This window comes from Empidonax traillii, unplaced genomic scaffold (genome assembly GCF_003031625.1).
Source record: "Empidonax traillii isolate 1590-97213 ecotype Southwest subspecies unplaced genomic scaffold, ASM303162v1 scaffold1:size7828297, whole genome shotgun sequence".
Lineage (NCBI taxonomy): Eukaryota > Metazoa > Chordata > Aves > Passeriformes > Tyrannidae > Empidonax > Empidonax traillii.
The window spans coordinates 1051185-1071260 of record NW_020955194.1 but is presented as its reverse complement, the minus strand read 5'-3'; the positions used below and the strand labels follow the sequence as shown (position 1 = coordinate 1071260).

Below are 20076 nucleotides of genomic sequence, written 5' to 3'. Positions count from 1 at the left end.
TCCCCAACCCAGATACTGGCAGCAGGAAATGCGACCAGTTCTCTGCTGCAGAAAACAGACTTTGTCTGGAGGTTTTCATGAGCTCATGGTTATTCAAAACATGCCACAAACCAATCAGGCCACTCTCCTGTCCTTTTTTGTTTCTTCTGTTACTTCCACTGCTGTTATTTTTGTGATGTCCATTTCAAGCCCCCTTCTCTTTCTGAGGTCTGCTCAGATTGTGTGGTTTGGATTAAATGCATTCAAAGTCCAAGCTGTTGCCCAGCAGCTATTTAATGCTAAAATTTGCCTTACAGCTTGAAAAAGGCATTCCTGCTCCCCCTCCTAACTGTGGCAGCTGCAACACTTCTTGTGTTGGCTGTTGAGCCTTGTGAGGCCCTTGAGAAAGGTACCTTGGCTCAGCAACCTGCCAGGAGAGTGAAACAGTAGAAGTGAGCAGGTGGAGGAGAAGTTGCTGGTCGTGGCACTGTTGCCACTTCAATGCCTACTCTGCCTAATCACACCTTTCCTTGTTCACATCCAACCTTTTCAACAGGAATCTGGGGAGAGGGAAGATTCAGGAGAGGAGGGGAGTTGCCATTTGACTTGTTTTTTTTTCCATTCCTTTTATTTTCTTTGGCTCCAAGAAAGGATATAAATTTTCCCAGTCCAATTGAAATATCATCTTCTACCTATATATTGTCTGTACATTTATTTGCAGAGTATACTTCTATATATCTCAGTTCAGAGACTGAAAAATCATTATGCTTTGCTTTCCAAATTCCTACATCTTCTCAGCTTCCAGTGATCTTACAGTGTAAATATTGCTACAAAAAATAAAATTAGAGAAAAGTAGTACCTTTACATCTGCAGCAAGGCAGAAATGGATATTTTTTAATGATTTTTTTTGTCCCTCAGGGATTACTCAAGCATCAAAAACTTTTACCTTGCTAGAGGTCAGCAAAGGGAAGGAGTGACAAGAGGGATAATATAATCACTCCTGCATATTTACCACCTTCTTGCAGAGAGATAACCAAACACTTCAAATATGAGTGGACTCAAAGACCATGGTAGTTAATGGAAACCTGTCAACTGACATTAATGCTCAGACTTTAAATTATTTTCTTCCAAGCAAAGAGGAAAAGAACAAATTCCACCATCTACATAGCAGGTCATAAATCCTTAAGTGAATGGCAGGACCTTGAGAAGGGTTCTCCTGATACAATACCCAGCTGCTGATGGTCAAATCAACCCACCTTCTCAGCCCAACAGTGAAATTCTCTCTCAGCCACCATGATGGCATTTGTCTTAATGGAGCTCTCATGAAAATTCACAAAGCAGGATCAAAGCTTCCCTAAAATCAAATGCATTTTGCAGACACAAGACATATCAGATGCATGGCAGGGGTCAGACACTTACACATTATGATTGGAGATGGTTCAGTGGAAGGTGTCCCTGTCCACGTTAAGGGAGTTGGTATAGATTATCTCTAAGGTCTCTTCCAATCCAAACCATTCTGTGAATCCAGGGTGGAGCAGGGTTGCTTACAGAGCCTGTGACCCCGTGGGGGATCCAACTCGGAGCAACCTGTTCCTGAAGGACTGCACCCCACGGAAGGAACCCACACTGGAGCAGCTGGTAAGGAATTGCAGCCCGTGGGAAAGACTCGCATTGGAGGAGTTCGTGGAGGACTATCTCCTGTGGGAGGGACCCCACAACTGAACTGGAGAAGGGTGTGAGGAGTCTTTTCCCTGAGGAGGGAGGAGCAGCAGAGACAAACTATGAACTGACCCCAGCCCCTGTTCTCTGTCCCCTTGCATCACTAAGGGGGAGGAGGTAGAGAAATAGGGAACAAAGTTGAGACAAGAAAGAAGGGAGGGGGGAGGGTGTTTTGAGATTCATTTTTTATTTCTCATCATGCTACTCTGCTTTGATTGGTAATAAATTAAGCCAATTTCCCCACATCAAGTCTGTTCTGTCCGTGACGGTGATGGCCAAGTGATCTCTCCTTGTCCTTGTCTCAACCCATGAGCCTTATGTTTCATTTTCTTTCCCCTGTCCAGCTGAGGAGGGGAGTAATAGAGTGGGCTTTGGTGGGCACCCTTTCAACCCAGCATGACTCATCAGACTTTTCTTAGAAGAAAACATCAACAATGAGAGATGAACCAGACCCCCAGATAGTGTATATTCAGTGAACAAGAATCTGACTGGTTCATGGTACACATCTAGAAACTTCTGTGCTCACAGGTGTGTTTCCAGTGTTTTCAAGACATGCTGCTTGAAGACAGTCATCCGTGGAGCCAGACCGAGGGTCCTGGAGTTCTTGATCTAACTGAGCTCAAGTTCTGCACCAGAGAGATTGGAAATATCTGAAACCTTTATTTTAATGGGTTCTCTTTGGTCGTCAATGTGCTTTCCCATAGGAGGAGAACCGGATTTTGGGAATCCTTTCCAGACCAGTGGACATGTTTGAGACAGCTGGTCTGAGGCCCAGCACACTCTCAGTCCTGCCATGAAGCAGATTCCAGAAGTGTGATGTCAGAGAAGGACAGGGCTGGGAGCACAACCACCAGCCATAGAAACACACTGGTTCTTCAGCAGCAAGGATCATGAGATGCAAGTCTAGGTTTGCTAGTACCCCACTTCAGTCATTATGCAACCATTTTCTTTCAAATGCTTCACAACTTTTGCTTCTGTTTGACTCACAAATAACATGTAAAGTTTATGTTTGGTTTTTTTAAGGAGCTTTTTACAAGCTTGAAGTCCTGTGTTTTCAGCTGAGGCAGTTGCAGACTGACCCTGATGGCTACACCATTATCTTGTTTTTCTGTACTCATTTTAGTGTCTCTAGCTGGTATTTCTCATTGTTCAATTTATAACAGGACTACTCTTGAGCTTATTTGTGTACAGGGCCCTGTACAACAGGGTCCACAATAGGACCCTGTTTCACAATTGTGTTGAGGTAATGCCCAAGGCTCTCCGCAAGAAATAATAATAAATGACATGACACAACTGTGCTGAGTCACACCTTTTTAAAGCCCAGCTCTTCCTGAGGGGCACGAAAGCAGAGATAAAAACAGCCATAGGCAGCAGAGAGCCCCTTCTGAACAGCTCCTGGTAACTCGTTCAAGTCAGCGGTCATAAACAACAATAGCACAGCTGTTAGATAAATGGGATGCTTACGACTGCACACAGAAAACCTAAAAATTTCAGCAACAAACCCATTAGCTTTTACTACACGAGTGGTGCAGGACCTGCTGTTTCAGGAATGCTCTGCTGGGTCACATAAAACCTGTAGAGAAAACAGAGAGAAGTCTGGCATCCGTCCATTCCTCCATCTGTCTGAGGGCAGCTGGGAAACTGCCCCAGTCAGTCCTCAGGTTCAGGGATGCTCTAATGCTGCAGCCACTGCCAGGTTATCAGAACTATTACATGGCCAACATGTTTACAAGCTTCAGATTCTAATGAATGCCTTGTATCATCTCTCACTAACAATTAAAATAAAAGCTCCATTTTTTTTACAGCTGTTTTGAACCAGCCCCACTCCTATGATATGTAATATCACAGATTATCAGCACCACTTCTGGATCATCTCATCAGCCTATAACCATATCCATCACAGTCCTTTTTACCAGAAATTTTAGAACTGTTTTTTACCACATCCCATTAACATCAGTAACCCACAGCTCCATGCAAGACAGTGGAGAGCATGTTCTGGAAAATACATGGTGTGTATTTAAAGGATGTCAGTAGGGACACACCAGAACATAAGGCAAAGGCATCATGAGCCTGGAACTGCTATTTTTTTTCTTGTGTTTTGTTATGAGTAAGGTGGTTTTCCTTTTTCCCACTGCTCCAGATAGTCCTCCTAATTTGTTATGACTTTAGGAAAACAACAACCTAAGAATGAAGGAATTAGATTAAGTCCTTCCACTTAGTTAATTTCCATGATCTAATATTTCCCTCATGTTCCAACACAACTCTGTGCTCTGCTGACGACATCAGGGCTGAGGAAGTCTCTTAGAAGGCGGATTCAATTCAAGGGCAAGGCAGACCAGAGACCACTTAGCTCCCCAAGCAAAATATTCTTGGTTTAGTGTGCTTGTAGGTGAGCCAGAAGCTGTAATGAAAACACTTAGGAAACCAAGGCCCCTTGGATATAAAAGATCAATAATGTTCTCAACAAAGTTGAAAACAATTCAGAACATGGTGTCTCACCAACCTGTACTGTAACATTTTAGTGTAGTTTCTGTGGATCTCATTTTTGGCAATATCTTGAAACAGCAATCAATACTTGCCCAGGGTACAACTTCCTTGCCATTTATTCTGTTATCTAGCCAATGACAACAACAATTATTTAAGGACAGCTAAGCCTTGATATGTTGCTAATGCTGAGTGTGGTTGACCAGGATCAAGACCCTTCCATGCTGGATACTGCAGAAGAAAATATGCCCAGATACCCATTGCTGTAGCACCTGAGCAAATCTTGCACAAAATAAATAGCAATGGGAAATCACCAGTGGGCTTCCTGCCCTTTCATGCTGCAAATAAAAATGTTACCACAAAGACAGTAGACTCTAAAAAGAAATGTACTATCTGTCAAGTGGGCTTGGCTTGTATGGAGGAAAGAAGAGAGGCAAATATTTTAACAATATGGGGATTAGGGTTTTGTGGCAGCAAAGTAAAGTTGGTTTTGTGGGACTGATTCCTGGTATGTGTTGCTGTTGTTTTTCCGTTGGTCTGTATTTTATGTTTGCCAGAAATGTCAAAGTGTGAGATGTAAGATTTTGTTTTATGTCCATATATTATGAAGGAAGTAAAGTGAAGCAATCCATCAATCCAGTGACTAAGGTTTAACCTTTCTTCCTTAGACTCCTTCTCCTGCTCTTCCAAGAAACTGCGAACCATCTCGTGCCCAGGAAGTGCAACAAACATTAAACTGCAGAACCAAAAATTCTTATTGAACATTTGGGAAATGTTCTGAACAACGCTGTCCATCTCCTGTGGCAAAACAGTGCAGCAGAAACAGACAGTGCAGCTGAAAACGAGTGGCAGAGGAATATTGCAAAATACATGTGGCTGTAGAACCCAGTATGACTGTTTCTCTGTCTGAGGGAGCTGAACGCAGGAGCACACTGGGAAAAGCACTACAAAGTGCTGGATGTGCTGGTATTTCTGAATACTGAGTAGCAGCAAGAGGAAAACAAAAGTATGGTCTGAAATAACTAAGCCAAGTTATGCATTCAGTGCTTTCAGGTAACTGCTAGACATGAGTAAAGAACAATATTATCCTTGTGCCTAAAACCAGTCTGAGTCTTTGGTTTTCAGATCCTTCCTCATGGAGTTCTCAAAAGAACTTCAAAAGAAAAACATCTGTGTAGTGAATGACAGAAGATGCTGGGCTGAACAGAGCAGCTTTTTCCAGTAGCTGAGGACAAGGAAAGGGCTCAGACAGACAATCATCACTTACACTGCAATTAGCCAGGACACAGCAATAATGCTCAGCTGGTGGCTGGATTTGTATATCCTTTTAAAAGGTTAACTTACTTCACTGTGATTCATCTGGGTATCAAACTCATTTTAAAAGTAACTCTATACACTGCCTCAACTCGATTTCTTGGCCCCAGATTTCTCACCTCTGTTGTTCAACTCCACCAGTGGGAGCAGCATGGGCAGAATCAACATGGATAAGGCCCCTAGGATGGTGATAACTTCACCAAGCTGCCACATCCACCCACAGGGAACAGGACAAGGCACCTCCATTGCCACATCTGCCCGGACAACCCTCAGGAGTCACGCCCTGTGAGCTGGGTGGTGCTGCAGGAGCGTTCAGAGGGGAGCTCTGAGGAACATCCCTGCCAGCCTGCCACATCCCTGGCTCTGAAGCATGAAAGGGGAAATCCATTTGTAGAATGGTGGTTCAGGTTGCCTCCCATGCCATCCCCCAGACGTGGGATCAGCAGCTGGAGGACAGTTTCTCGCTTCCCTTCAGGAGTGACCAGCAGGTGTGGGGGTCTCCCTTCCCTCCCCTTGCACACCCACAGGCACCCTGCCAGAGGCATGGTCTGCAAAGCACAAGCTCCATGCAACCTCCAAGTCTGCAAAGTGCAGCCTCATCAGACTTGCCCACAAAAGGTGCCAGGGCTCCTCTGGAGCATGCGCAGCCCAGGCCCCCAGCAGAAGGAAAACCCAAACGCTGTCATTGCAACAGCACTGAACCATCCCTCTCTCCTGCAGTGTGGTCTGAGCTTTAAGAATTTTGTCTGTGTGATTTCCTCCTATCATCTGATCTGTAGCCCACAGTCAGATTGAACCATGAGGGTTACAGGTGAGGAAACGAAAAGTGCTTTTCTTCTCCCTTTGCATCCCTGCTTCTTCCCACCTCCCGACCTCCTCCCTCACCCAAATCAATCCAAAGCTACAGAAGTAGAATCACAAGTTAAAGAACAAAAAATAGGGAATATGGAAAAAGCCTGTAATAAAATAAAGGGGTTACTCATACCATCATGAGGAAGCAGGGTGATTATACACACTTTACACAGAACGACAGAAACAATAGGATTACTCACACAATTTCAAACCCTAATGAAGTGCATCAGTTACACTCCCACAGCAACCTGGAGAAAGGAGAGTAAAATCTGCTGGTTTGGCCTAATAAGGGCTTTGTGAGAGAATCATAGTTAACATGTCCTGCTTACTCAGGATGTGCTACAAGGCTGCTAGGGACTGCAGTCCAGGGTTCTTATATGTGCTTACCAACCCAGTGGAGAGAGGGAGGGAGCACAGATGTGACTCTATTTCAGAGTCATCCTTAACATAACCAGTTCAGGACAAGAAGGTAGGTACAAATTCAAAACAGGAACCTCAACAGCACTTGTATTGAAACTTTGAAGATTACACCTTATGTTTAATTTTAAATCATTGGTGACACGCTTAAATGCCATTCACATAAAGACAGGGGAACATGACAGTTCTTCTTAAATGCACTTCTGCAACCAGACCTCTGGAAAAGAGCAAGAAACGTATCAACTTTACATGACTGTGGAGGCAGTATCTGTAAACGGTACCAATGAAAGGAAACACACCATCTGCAAATATAAGACCTTTTGTAAGCAGATTATGTACTACTCTCCAGATTTCCCTCCTGGATACGTTTCTGCGTGTGCATGTGAAATTTAGAAAATGACTGGGAATCTCCCAGGTACAATTTATCTCATTCTGTCAGAAAGGTTTCAGCCAAGTGAACTGCCCTCTCCTTGACCACAGGAACTCCAGGCAGCTGCACTGCAGGTGCCCACAGCAGCTTGAGACGGATCCATTCCGCTTTTCTCAGGAGCTGAGCTTCTTTCACCACTTCTTTTACACACCTTTCTGAGTCTTCAGATTGCCACAACACTGAAGTACATGCTCAAACTCTTCTGCTCCTGGGAAGGGAATTGAGTGTGTGTTTAAAAAGTTTCCAGCACAGAGATGGCTTCCCACCTGAGACCCACCTCATGGGAAAGTCCCAGGATTCAAAATCTGAAAGTCCAAGGATTCAAAATCTGAAATCCTTGATTTTGTGTGAGATTGAAATCATTTAAAGTCAGTGATTCCCTTCAGACTTATAACAGTGCTTCACTTCAGCTTCATGTAATTTTGACCTTTCTATTATAATGTTATGGAAAAAGACAAATTGAAACTGTAAGCATAAAAATAAAACAGAAAGTGAACACCATGCATCTTAATTGTGCTGAAATAAGTAAAAATATTTCATAAAGATGTTGGAGAAATCATTGTGTTCTGTCGAATTTATCAGTTTGTGTTGAATCAGCACTTTCTAAGTCTCCATCCAGCTCAGGCATTTGTATGCTCTTTACATCTATTCCTTTTCAGCAGAAAAGCTTTCCCAATGTTTTTGACGGCACCAAGATAACTCCTTTATAGCATTTGTACTTAAAATTCCCTTTACTTGCATTGAAAAAATAATCACGTAGCTTAATTTTTTTTCCCCCATTCCTTGCCATTAGAGCACCACGGGCTTCATAAGAAAGCTGCTTTTTATCTGCTTGGAGCTCTCCATTGTGAATAATCTCAAGCAAAATTCTGCAGAAGGCTCCTCAGTTTGCATTTCCCCTCCCCTGAGTGCCTGAGTTCTCCAAATGCATAGCTGGAACACGGACATAAACCCCAACTTTTTTGCAGCAACCCTTCGGTGTTTCTGTTTATTATCATCCCTGATGCTACAATACACCCTCTTTTAAGAAAGGCAGTGTTTAATTGACCAAACAAGAAAAACAAATGCTTCCCCAAGGCATAAATTCCATGAACTGTTTGGATGTTTTCTATGAAGCTAACAAACACTTCTGTCAGTGTTTGGAAGTCTTAGACACTGGTTTTTGAATGGACTGAAGAAAAGAAGAGACAGTTTGAATGGGATTTTACAGTTTCAACAAGTTTAAAGACATTCCAGGGTAAATACTACTTGTTTTACAGCGTTGCTCATAAATAAATGAGGTTTTTAAGATAGAATTTATACTCAGATTAAAATAAATTTAAGTTGTATCAGTAAAGCTAGAATAACAGAAGAATGCGGTTACATTCCAAACTTACAGAGACGAGCGTTGGGCCTGCTCTTGAAACCTTCTTTTTAATATATTTGTGTTTAATGTGCTCCTGCAATTAGACTACATGTGGAAACACTAAGTGCAGCTTTATGGACTTTTGGGGGCTCGGTGCAGCTGCAGGGATATAATCCACAGATGATCCAAATACAGGAAAAGAGAAGGATTCAGTTTTTAATGCCAGCTTCATTTACTGACTTCATGCTGGTACAGTGTAGGTGAACATAAAACTATTGAGAGGAGGACTAATTCTTGTTCTTCCCAACCAAATGAAAAACATTAAATCAGCATTTTCACTGGAGGGAAAAGAAAAAAAAAAAAAAAGGAAAAAGAAACAAGGAGGGGAAAACTCTTCAACTTTCTATGGTTTTAGTGTAGCAAAAACACTGGTAAGCTGGAACTTGGGTTCCAAAGCCATCAAATTCTTGAGGATGTTTCAGCACTGTCCTTAGGATCAAGGAATCAAAGACACACCACTGCCTCACAGGCAAGGTCCCTGATTTTTTTCCCTTGGTGTTGCCCCTAAGGGGAGCATTCCAGGAAGGATGTTGTCTTTTAAATAGAAACATGATACAGTGAGCCTGGAAGGAAGAGGTACCTGCCTAGGACATTTTTTGGTTACCCAAGAGCTGATGTTTTTCCCATCATATCTGAAGTGATCTATAAGTGCTCTGATGTGCATGATTGCCTGAAAACAGAATGCTTAATATTGTTAAGTCAAAATATGAGGCGTGTACATGTGATTTTAGTTACATCAAATCCAGAAAATATAGTCAGAGATTGTTCAGACCATATTCAGAAAATATGTATGGAATAGTAATCCATGTTGCCCAAACTGTACAGTGTCCCACAAAGTTTTTGAATCCTGATTTCCCTAGCATGTTTTAATTACTTCAGTTCATCAATTACTTTCAATTCCAAGATTTTAAAATTCCAAATTCTACCAAACTACGATTGCAGCATGAGGTTTAGAGACATAAACTCTTTGATACTTTGGACATCATCAATGCAACCAGCTGTGATTATAGTTTTTAATAACATGGGAACTGCTGCAACCCAAGCCTGTTGTGAACAGATGACCATCTCCAGTTCAACCAAAGCACAAGACTTTCAACCCTTCCCTTCTGCAAATATGTCCTATTTGCCTAAATTGACAGCTAAAAAAAAGAACTTTATTTCTTGGTCTGTAGATAGGTATCTACTGGAAAATCTGATAATACAGCATAGTCTTCATTTTTGAGAAGGTACTGAGCATGTTTCCTTAGGAGATGATCAGTTTAATCACATTTCTTTAATTTGTCTATGTTTAAACCTACAGACCTGAAAACTGCAGTATCTTCCTTGACTGCACTGTGTACTTCTCACATGCACCTGAGTAACTTATATTTCTCAATGCTGTTCATTTTGGACAGAGTGCTTGAAAATCTAATGTTCTCATCTGGGTTTTGGTTCTGAACAAAATTAAAATTTGAGGTCAAGTTTTGCCCTCAACTTTGTTCATGGTCAAATTTATGCTTCTACATGTATTCAACTTGGAGAAGCAAATGGCCTTCAAAATTCTCAACAGGATTTGAAGGGTGAAAGACTGCATATATTAGAGGCAAGAAAACATTCCTGCACAACTCTTTAATAAGCAGTGAATTCATAATAAACATCCAGAACATTTAGAAAATAGAGAGAAAAAATGAACCTCGAATAATTAGGGGTTCCAGTTATTGGTCACTAACTAGAAATTACCAACACTATCAAAATTCCATTTGTTTTTCCATGAAAGATTGGCATATTAAAAAAAAAAAAAAAAGTACTACCTTGTAGTTTGGATTAAGGATTATTACAGGATTGTGTTATTTACTACCCCAGCTATTCAGAAGTACAAATTGGTATTTAAGTATTCACAGAACCCCTGGAGTATTACAAATTTTAGTTCAAAGAACTGTGTATCATAAAATTCGAAGTGAAAAGTACTGTGCTTATAATTTTCCTGTTTTAAAAGCATCAAACAATCTGAATGTAGAAACTTAATCCTAGAAACAAGTCTGTATGACCAGGCATAGAACCACAGCTGGCAGAGGTATTCAAACAATTGAAAACCAGAAAATAAAAGCTAATAATTATTACCAAATGTAATTGATTCCTGAATCAACCCTGATACCAGCAATACCGATACCAAGAGATTCCTATGCCCTCTTTGTAACAGATGGTAAATTCTAGGGCTTCAGAGTTTTGGGATATGAAAACAAAAAAACCTTTGCAAAATCTACACTCTGATTCAATCCTGAGTTCAGATCATATCCTCCAGAGGCTCTGTGAATTCAAATCTACCAAGTTTTTGGCTGTGATTTATATGCAATTAGAAAACAAGCAATTGAAAAAACACTCTGTAAACTGGCTGCATGAGGTTTCCCAATAGAGTTTTCAGGCTTTTAAGGGCAAATTCACTTCATCAGTATAGAAAATCTTTTCAAAAGCATTTTCAAAGGATAAGAAAAAGGGGGGAAAAAAAAAAAGAGAGTGTTGCTGTGTCGTGGACAGGATGTTGAACAAAATGCTTTAGTGGTGATAGTGGTATACATCTCCCACCATATCTATTTAGCAGTTATGCTTAGGTAGCAATAAAAAATTAAGAATGGATGATTATTGATTATGGGATAAAGCCCAGACTGGTGTCTGAACAGTTGGAGTAATCTGAACTATGTAGACTGCTGGATGCTCATTTGTGGCACAGAGGACAAGCTACGAGTTTAATGGAAGGAGTCACTATAAATAACATCTCTTCTACTTTATCTCAGGCTGAATAAGTGCAGGCATCACAGTAAAACAGCATTATATCCCAACTGAAAATGCTGTTATGATTGTGATAAGGTAAATACTGAAAGTTACTTGAGGTATCTTTTCAGGAATTTTTAGTTCGTGTAGTGCAGCTCTGGTTTATTTGGCATTGACAATTAAATTTGACTCACACAAAAAAAAAAAAAAGTGATCTTTCATGTTCACATCTTATTTTAATAGAAAACAAAATTACTTGAATCTGCACTACATTCTTTCCCAAATGGTCTTTGTATCTCCTTTCTTTTGCATCAGGAAGATTTTACTTTTGTTGCCATCAGATTCAAAGATGCTGCAGACTTTTGAGCAGTACCTTGCTTAGTCTGGCTGTATCGTCTACTATACAAATCAGTTTGAAGGCACGTTTCATGTTTTCTTCACTTAATTAAAATGCATATGTATCACCATCAAAGGGCTTCTTAGGTCTTTGAGCAAATTCTGACTGGGACACATTTCTGCAGTTCCACTAACACCGTGAGAAATACATGAAGGAAAAATAGATACTTCTCTAGGAATGTAGAAACCTGTGTCTCTTAAATAAACTCAATTTGCTTTTACACAATTAAGGCTGCATATCATTCAAAGTGTAGCCTGCAGATAATTATAATGATTTTTTAAAAAAATAGTTGTGATGTCCTTTCTATACCCTTTGGAATGTCTGGGAAAATCTCTCTTCATGCCTCTATTTTTCACCTGAGCATTGAGTACGTAGAGGAGTTTTAAAAGGCTCAGCAAATGACTTGCTCATTAATAATACAGATTTCGTAGGCTTATGGAGAAAGTTACAGGCATTTAGTTAACTACAGCATTATAATTAAGCATCCAGAATATGAAAGCCTAAGTGCAGTGTTCATCTAATTGTGCTACTGGTTTAAGATTGGATTTTAATCCAAGGCACTTTACTTGCCAAGGGCCAAAAGCATGCCTAAAGACACATTTCAATCTCATCCAACAGCAACACACAAATAAATAATGTGTCTCTGAGTCATATAAAGTGAAGCTGAATACCGTAACTGGCTGCGTGTTCCTTCCTTCACTCATACTTTAATTATGCAATCAATAATAAAATGTTTAAATCAATAATTTTGAAGTTGTGAGCTCAAAGCCAACACCAGCAGGGGAGGTTCTGCAGGCTGTGCCTTGCCAGAGCTGTATTTTCAAAATAACTGTGTCTCGCATTGAGTGCATTAATCTACAGATCAGCACATTTAAAGAGAAAATCCACAAGATCTTCCCATGCAATTATATCCCTTTTCTACTCCTTTGGACTCAGCTGTTTTTCTGTCTTGACTTTTATGCCTTTACGGGGATCACAGAACACATGGAGCTGAAGGGACCCCCAAGGGTCATCAAGCCCAACCCCTGGCCCTGCACAGGACCATCCCCAAGAGTCACACACAGTGTGCCTGAGAGCATTATCCAAATGCTTCCTGAGCTCTGTCAGGCCTTGGTGCTGAGACCAGTTCCTTAGGGAGCCTGTTCCAGCATCCAACCATCCTCTGGGTGAAGAGCATTTTTCCCAATATCCAACCTAAACGTCCCCTGACACAACTTCAGGCCATTCCCTCGGGTCCTGTCACTGGTTCCCACAGAGCAGAGATCAGTGCCTGCCCCTCCTCTGCCCCTCACAAGGAAGTTGTAACTGCAGTGAGGTCTCCCCTCAGTCTCCAGCTGAACACACCAAGCACCCTGAGCTGCTCCTCACACGGCTTCTCCTCCAAGCCCTTGACCATCTTTGCTGTCCTTCTTTGGACACTCTAACAGCTTAATATCTTTGTTATACTGCGGTGACAAAAACTGCACACGATATTCAAGGTCAGGCTGTTCAAGGGAAAAAAGCTTCAAACCTCACAAAGATAATCCAATCGAGAAATAATTCACACAGGTCAGGGCTCTTGGAGCTTTCCCAGCTCCGTGCTCTTCCCTTTCTCTATACTAATGTTATTTCCAAACAGGCAACATTAAAATGGCTTGTAAATAAAAGCAGTTGCAAAGGAGAGAGGTGAATTCTATACAAACTGAGCTAGGTGAGGACAGGTTGAAGCAAAGGGCTGAGAGGTCATCCCCTGCCCCAGCAGCATCCCATTTGGCTACAAACCCAGCCTGTGCTCTGCATCCAGGTGAGGGGAGAGGCTGCAGCACCCACACAGCCTTTCACCAACCCTGATTGGAGCAAGCAGCTCTTTTGTGGAGTATGACATGAGTCAGACTGCTGCTGAAGGAAATCGCTTTATTTACAGCCATGGGAAGGGAATTGCTAGAGCAATTAAAATAATTTCTTGTTTCATAATACAAGCCATACCAAGAATGCCTTGTAGCAGCATTTCAGTCTCAGGTACTTAAAAAACAAACAAACAATCAATCAGAAAAAGTAGGTTCTAATTTCACAGGGGATTGTTAGCAGAGAGCAATCTTTGTTTAATGCTCCCAAATCTGAGATGCTGCTGTGCCTGGCAGGCACCCAGTCCACATTCTTGTTCCTGAGGAGCATTCCCTTCCCAGCTAGCTGGAGGCAGTGGGTGGACCAGGATATCTACAGGGGTTACTGTCCTGTGCTGCCTGCCTGAGGTTTTACCTGGTGCTGAAGGCTGTGAAGTCACAGGGTGTGCAGGTTTTCGCGGGAGATAGGAGAGTGAAACACAAATCTGTCACCCACTTCTCCTCACCAAGGCAGTTGTTGGCAGGGTGCTCTCAGGCTGCTGGTGGGACACACAGGGGGATGCTGCAGGTGCCCAGGGCTGGCCTGGCTCCAGCAAAGTGCATCCATTTCATGGTTTGTCCATAGATTTCACCACTAAAACCAAGATTTGTAATAATGGGGTTTAATGTAAGGCCTGACTGGCTCAAGAAGGGGAGATTTGTTTTGGTTTTTTTTCAGTTTTTAGAATTTTCTAACCGTGCATCTGCATGGCAGAGCTGAAGCCCAAATATATTCCACTTGCTGAGAGCACCTGTTGAGTCCAGAAAGAACACCAAAATACAGACAGGGTCCATCACAGTTAATATTTCTGAAGACCCAAATATTTACAGGGAACCTGTTTGGTAAGGAAAAAATAATAAGCTCTCTTTCTCACTGATACAAACAATGTAGAGTTCCACAGAGCAATTCTGAAAAGCCTTGTTAAATAATGTATGGGCTGCTCATGGACATTTTGCAGCAGGGAAACGTGAAATCCATAGTGTTACATATTTCACTATTTGTTCAGCTACAGTGTGTGTTAACTGTTTAGAGAAGGAAAGCAATCTCCTCCAGAACCCTGTGAGGTGTCTGGAGATGAATTTCTGGAGAAATGTGATGATAGCATGATGATACTTTCATCCTGGCAGATTCCTAAACTGAACAGATCTGTTTCATCTGCAATTCTCAGTAAATACACAGATAGGTTTTATAGTGGTTATTTTAAGGAAATGGTAATGATTGATAGAAGTGCTGATAATTAACATTTATCAGTTGCAGAGGACTGTGATGGATTCTCTACCACTGCAAATACTTCGATCACAATTTGATTTTTTTCCCCCCTGAAAGATTCGTTGTAATTCAAAGAAGAATCTCTTCAAAGACTTCAGACTTCTGTTAGTACAGGAAACCTAACGAGATTGTCACAATGGCCTTTTGCTATGATTATTCATGGGGCAGGACTACCTACCCTGGGCACAGTGTCAGAAGCTAAAGCTGGTCTCTGTCTGAAGGGTTTTTCAGTGTAAGACTGAGATAAGAAGCAACAGAAAGATACAGGAAAACAGGGTAAACTGACTTACACAACAATACCAGGACAAAATTCTGAATCTGTAGATACTTTTAAGATACTGCAATCCTCTGAAGGCTCAGGAAGTTTCAACTATTTTGTGAATACAATATATCAATATTAACTTCCACGTGTTTTCTTTCTGGTAAAAAAAAAAAAAAATTACTATTAAATAGTAACTTTTCATTTCACATGCACAGGAAGGTGAGTCTGGTAAATCCTATGAAGGCTGTATTTCAGTTTAGACTGGCTATATCCACCCAACATTTCAGACACCACCAGAAGCAGAAGAAGAACTGCTGTTTTCTTTTGAAACAGTGCAGCCTGACAGTGGAATTGTGTTGGATCTCACAGTCCAGGTAGAGTCAGGTCTGGACAATACTTACACCAGATATTCATGGCCTTCAGAAAATAGTGTGTATAAATGCCAGTGGTGGAGATACACTGAAGGAGCAGGGAGAGAGACTCCTGAGGGATATAACCCTGAAAATATGTCTCTTTGGTCTCCTTAAAGAATCCCTACCATTCTTGATTTCTTTACAGGAAGACTTAAGCCATGGTGGAGGATTGCTGATGACTATCCATACTTGCATTTCTTGTGCCTTGTCAGGTTAATTATAACAAATCCCACAAATACAATGTCCCTAATAATCTGCAAGATATAGTTTATATCTGTCCTAAAGAAGATGAAATGAAATTAGATGTTAGCTTATGCTCTCATATGTAAATTATGTAGCAGGGTTTCAATTTAACTACCAAAATATTAGATATAACTGAATCTAAAGAAAATAAAATAGTTTAAATGAAACATATCCTCCAGCATTATTTTTTATTTATAAATCATTATGCAACTATGAATCCCTGAAACTAGTTTTAATTGATAAATATTGCATAAGGTCTGTATTAAATCTTTTTTTTAGAGATGATTTGCATTTTAAAATGGACTCTAACTCTATAATACAGGCTTATTTATAATAAATATTTAAGCATACATATATCTTCAAGAATTAAATATCACTAATGGCACTGGAAAGGACACAGCTTGTGAAATGTACTTGAAAATCTCTTTTCCATATGGTAGAAACATCAGGCAGAGGAAAGATGGTGATGATACTGAGCCTAGAGCATTGCAACCTGAATTCCCAGCACTTCAGGAAGAAGATTAAGGTCTTTGGGAAGACACTGCTGTCCTTAGTTAGTTTTTCAGAGACCAGTAGGAGCTGTCTTGCACCTGTTACCCTGCAAATCCAGGAATTACGAAGAGTTTCACAGACTTTGCATCCAGCTCCCCACCTGTTAAAAGACTATTCCTTCACCTCTGAGTCTTGCAGGTGCCCCTCTAATGAGCCTGAATCTCCTCAGCTCTGGTGGGTGCAGCTTGAGGTTCACCTATTTGATAGTGTGGCTGTATTTAGGGAGTAGTTGAATTCTGAAAAGACACAGCCATAGCTTGTGTTCCAGGTTTGGAAAGCATCTGAGCATCCTTTAATTCATGTCTTTCTTTCCCATTACAGATCTGACTGTGTTTCTAAGTGCTGTTGGAGCCCTATGGCCTTTTGTAGCTCTCTGAGTATTCGTAATAAAAAAGGCAATTAACAAATTGCAAAAGAAATATTCCATCATGGGATATATAATTCTACATGTATATTATAGGAAAAAAAAAGGAACAGAAATCTGATCTTGACTGTGGTCACTTAAGTTAATAACATTATTTCCATACATAGCACTAATTACTTGCTTCATATAGTTGCTGGATTGGTGCCTACAACCAAAGGAAAGATTTAAACTGGAAGTAGTGGTAGGAAGAAACAATAACAGGAAACTCTGGTATTCTTTCCTCAAATATTTGTTTCTTTTCTTAATTTCTTCTTCCTTTTTTCCTTCCCTCATTCTGTATTTAGGTTTTCCTCCTTACAGTCACCAATCTAAGCCACTATTTTAGTAACTCCTATCTTTAAAGTATGGAATTTTCTTTCTACTTACACCCACCAACTGCAACAAGAAGGGGAGGGGGGGAAGTTTCTTTGCGTCAAAGGGCAGCATTGCTGTAAAAAAAAGGACTAAGTGAAATCGTCTCACTGAACAAAACTGCTGCTTTTTGCATGACCCCTTTCCTCTATGGGGAGAGGGAGGTAGACCATGGACCCTGACACTGATCTTCAATCCCTGCTCTGATTTAATCTGTGTTTTCTGCTTGTGATGACAGACAGGATGCAAAAGTCTCAACTTCCCTCAGAGACTATGATAAAACTGAAAGGTCTGCCAGGCAGTCACGCTGCATTTTAACTGGTAAGCCAAAGCCCTTTATATAGAAACCATTAGAACCATAATCATGAAACGCCACAGCAGTGTTTTTACAGTCACCTTTCAGAGTGAGCAACAATCTAAAGTTTAACCTTTTTCTAAGGGCGAGTTTTATGACTCCTAGACTGTTTGGTTCATCCCCAGAAAGGTAAAAAGGGGATCTGAACATGGTCTGTAATTACCTCTGAGAGCAGAGGGCTTTTTAAATTAATGGAAAAGGGTAGAGCATGATGCTAACTATGCTAACTGCATTCAGGAGCAAAGGCATGCACTCCTCACAGCCCAGATCGCCAACCAAATCTCTTGCTCAAGGGTACCCTGGATTCCTTCTCAGCTGAAGCCTTGAAACTGAACCTGTGTGCCCTACCAAAAGTGAGAGGCTCAAGGAAGAAACCAGTCTGATAAAAATCTATGGCTTTCGTCAGGCAAGATGATCCTAAATAGTCCTTTCTGGCATTAAAACGATACGCCTTAGCATTCGATTCCAGTGGCACAAAGGGAGGAGTATTTAATTTGGAAATTCTTCAATGAAGTGTCTCTCTTTTACTTTCTCTCCAAACGTGCCCGTTCAGGAAGAAACGTGATATGGCCACAGTGCTCACACAAAGGTTTAGCATTCACTAGGTGCAAATTCCTATTCTGTTCTCCAGAACAGGTAGCAGCTGTTGAGACTCCACACTTTTACCAGAATATTCAAGACAGAGGAAATAAATTTAAGTAACAATGTTAAAATTAGAGAGACTAATTACAAAGACTTGCGAAAACATCTGATGTTGGGTAAAAATAGCTCAGATCAACACTGAACTGTTCATTTTACCTGTCCTCTCACAAGTATATTCACTGACTTTTGAGGTCATGTGCAAATACCTGTGGCCTGAACTTCAGACTCTCAGAAGTGAACTCCACAGTTCGTGTGGAAATGTCATTTCTGAGATATTTCAGACTCCTGTGAGCATGCTGAAATGTCCTGGAATTAAAACTGTTTTCTTAGCCTGCCATTAGAAATAATCACATTTTCTTAATGTCAGAGACACAGTGCCAAATACAGCTTAATTTTTCTCCAGGTTGCTATGACTGCTAGCAACACCATAACCAACAGTGCGCTGTCTTTGTCAATATTTTAGGTTTGTGTGCTGGATTCTTTATGCAATATCCTCCTGTGCTCCAGGAGAGTCCAACACTATCAGTATCTCACACACGAGTTATGTGGGTGCTGCGGTAAATGGTTTACACTAGAATTAATCATCTATAAGGATATCTAGGCTTTATCATATAGATAATAGCAGCCTTACAGCACTGATATCCCCACATCGTTATGACAGATTAATTCAGAAAAGAGATGAAAAATTTATAGTCAGGATTACAAGAAGCTCCCGTAAATATGACCAGAACAGAGATCTGTGGATTGACAACCTGAAAAGCACGGCAAGTAAAAAATATCTCCTCTTTCCTGATCTTCCTCATGGCTCTTTTAACATTTTAGGATCTGATTTCTTTGGGACTGGATAAAAATTGCAGTGACACTCTGCTATGGACAGGAGGATGTCAGGCAAGTGTCTGCAGTCTGGTCACTTTACAGGCAGCGATCCTCCACATGGCATGGGATTACACAGCAGCCATTTTCACTTTTGCAAGATGCTCTTTCTGCAGACGTAGCTGGTGCTGGGGAGGAAAGACATCCATGAGAGCAAAAAGGCTTCCAGTGGCTTTCTTCCTCGGAGTGCTCATTCAGTGAGCAGCCCATACACCTGGGCACGATGTTTCAGGGAGCCCAAGTTTATTCCTCAGTTTATTCCACTTTGGATTGCAAATTATGAAAAACACAGTCAGCATTCCTAGCAGCAGCAGCTCAGCACTCAGCCTCACGATCACCATCCTGCAGAATGGAGTGCTGATTATTCGTACGAAATAATAGCTTTCCTATGAAGTAATACATTGACTGCCCTCCAAAATCCAGCTTGGAATTTAAAAGATTATGAACAGTACCAACAAAACTACTCCAGGGCAAAACAACCCTGAATCTTCAAGTTTAGGCAAGAGCCTTACTATAAACAAACAAAAGCGTGATATTGTTAAAATTGGTCTTTGAAATTGTCAGTGGGCGATCCTTTTTTTTTTTTTTCCCTCTTCATGAAACCCTTCAAACAGGAGGGGAACTTTTACCTTTATATTGCAAAGTTAACTTCCAAACATTACCCAGGGAGCATTTCATAAAACATGTTGTGATATATACTTTCTGTTGCAGTGATATCGAAACAATCACTGCAAGCTCTTTTCTGTAATTGCTACTTAAGGCTTAAGGATGTCCTTGAGCCAAAGAGACTTGGCTAAAGGGAACTCAGAATTTCATCCATTTTTCACTAGGTTGCCTTTGAACAAACCATTCCTTTGGTCACCAAAGCCAAGCTTTCACTCTGTGATGAAAAGTTATTTTTCCATAGAGTGTATTCTTCTTTCTTGCTCTCTGTCTTCAGAACGTTTTGCAGACCAAATGAAAATTAAAAGTGAGCACTGAAAATTTAAAAGCCAGACTGAACAACATTTTCCAAAACATTGCTTTGTAGGAAATTGTGGAATGAAGCATTTGTAATTCCTGATTTTTCTGTGGAAATGCAATT

General features: G+C 40.9%; 1 long non-coding RNA gene across 1 annotated transcript in view; it reads left to right on the top strand.

The window, feature by feature from the left end:
* LOC114055580 overlaps positions 1-1412 on the top strand; it is a 28802-nt gene extending 27390 nt beyond the window's left edge. The window contains exon 3 of the long non-coding RNA XR_003570774.1: positions 898-1412. This is a non-coding gene — a long non-coding RNA (uncharacterized LOC114055580). The remainder of the gene's footprint in view (positions 1-897) is intronic.
* Positions 1413-20076: the final 18664 nt, after the last annotated feature.